Source organism: Geospiza fortis, unplaced genomic scaffold, assembly GCF_000277835.1.
Source record: "Geospiza fortis unplaced genomic scaffold, GeoFor_1.0 scaffold172, whole genome shotgun sequence".
Taxonomy (NCBI): Eukaryota; Metazoa; Chordata; class Aves; order Passeriformes; family Thraupidae; genus Geospiza; species Geospiza fortis.
In genome coordinates, this window is record NW_005054309.1 from 2,162,392 (window position 1) to 2,164,436 (window position 2,045).

Here is a 2,045-nt window from a genome sequence, read left to right on the forward strand (position 1 = left end):
CAGAGCAGCAGTGGTCAGTAGAAGTCACAACAGCAGGAAGACAGGACAGGGTAGTGCAGGGGCTTGGGCAGGGTAGTATGAACCTGGTCTGGGATTTTCTTCCTGGGCCAGCACTCCCTGAGGAGCAGGCACAACACAGTAAGGAGCCAGGGATAGGAGGTGCTTCTGTCTGATACAATGGGGATCAGGGCAAGCACAAGGCTGTGCCAGGCATGAATCCCTTAACTCTAGACACAGGCTGAGTGTGAGAAGATGGAGAGAGATGTGAAGCAAAGGTGACAGAGCCAGGTGAGAGGAGAGGAGAGGAAGGGGACTACCAATCCTCACCACTGATGGGCATATCTGCACCACCTGTGCTTTATCCAGAGCTACCCTGCTCTGTCAGGCGCCCACAGCAGGGCATCCATGGTAGCTCCATCCCTCCTGGAGGTGACAGACCTGGTTTCCCCTGCCACGCAATTAACTCAGGCCACGCAGGAGATGAGTGGGACTGCACTGCTCACAGGCTGTGTGTCAGCAGTGCTGGAGCAGGTGTGGGTACCTCTGAAGGGCAGTGCCTGTGCACTGAAGCCAGACCCTGAATTTCCTGTCTGTTTTATCACACTTGCAAACCGACGGTCAAACCCAGCCCTGGGGAGCAGGTTCTCCGGGAAAGATGAGCAAGATTTGCTTTGCAGCAGGTATCCTCATACTTTTTTTAAAAACAAAATCTTGTTATGGGCTCCTCCTGCCCTATGGCTTCAAGCCTGATGAACTCTGCAGAACTGTCTCAGTTTGAGGAAGGGGAGTGAGAGTAAAGAGCACAGAGAGTAGAGAAGAAGTCTACCCTAGGAAACAGGTATAGGATAGTTGAGAGGAGAGGAGAGAGAGATCAGCTGGTCAGACTGTCCAAACTGCACCTGAGTAAATCCAGATGTCCCTTCCCTCCTGCTAACTTCAGCGCTTCTCTGACTGCCATTATCATTGCATCTAAGCACCATGGGTTGTTTCAGTGCTTTTATCATGTCTTTTCCCTGCTGCAGGTGTCCTTGCTTTTCCCTGCAGCTATAAATGAGAAACAAAGCCTTCGGGAAGACTATCAGATGATTTCCAACTGACCTTTTGGACTGCTGACCCTGACTGAAGTGACCAGGGACTTGCCACTTGACTGTTAATAACCATCTGCCCAGTGTTTGGGCTAGAACCAAGGGCTTGGAAGCAGTCCAGCAGGTGCCATGGAGGGTTTTGCCTAATCCCATTCATTTTGGTGGTCCTACGGTCAGATCCAGTAAGTGCAAGACTGAAAGGAAGGAAGAAGAAGGAGACAGCAGAAGTGTGGGGAAGAGTGAGCAAGGGCATGTTGGTGCTGTCCTTCTGCAGGGAGCTGCTGGCTATTCAGAGGAGCCTAAGGCTGAACAGCCTGGCTCAGATTCTCAAGGCATGCATGCCTCTCATTTGCCTCCCCAAATGGCAGATCCCAGCTGCTCCATGGGAAGACAAGAGGCTATCTGGAGAGAAAATCCTCACTAACCACCTGATAGTACAATGCTAACAACAAATGATTCATTGTTAGTGCAATTCTCCCTGCTGCACTGAATCCATGGGCTTGCATTAGTGTTCCTCCTGGCTGGCTCTGCCACAAGTGTGCAGTGCTTACCTGGGTCACAGCTTGCTTGCTGGTCTTTGCTAGTGTCCTGGAGCCACACCACTTGAAGGTTTTGCCCCTTCTCTGCGGAAATGTGAATGCTGATCCTGTCAGCGTGTCAGATTCGACCTGTATCTCACCACATGAATTGCTTCAATAAAACCCTGCTAAAGCAGAACCGTGATGATTCATGGCTGTGCATTTCTTCCACAAGTGTTGAATGTAGGCTAAGATTACAACAGATCTGACATTGATAACTGCTTAGATTCAGGGTCTTTTTTGTTTAAAATTAGGTTTTTAAAAATAAAGTCTTGTTGAGAATTTGTGGAGGAAATTCACACTTTGAACAACTACAAAAAATATATGGTGCAGAAAGGGAGGTTTTGCCAAAAAAAGTTCAAGAGACAGCTTTTTCTTTCCC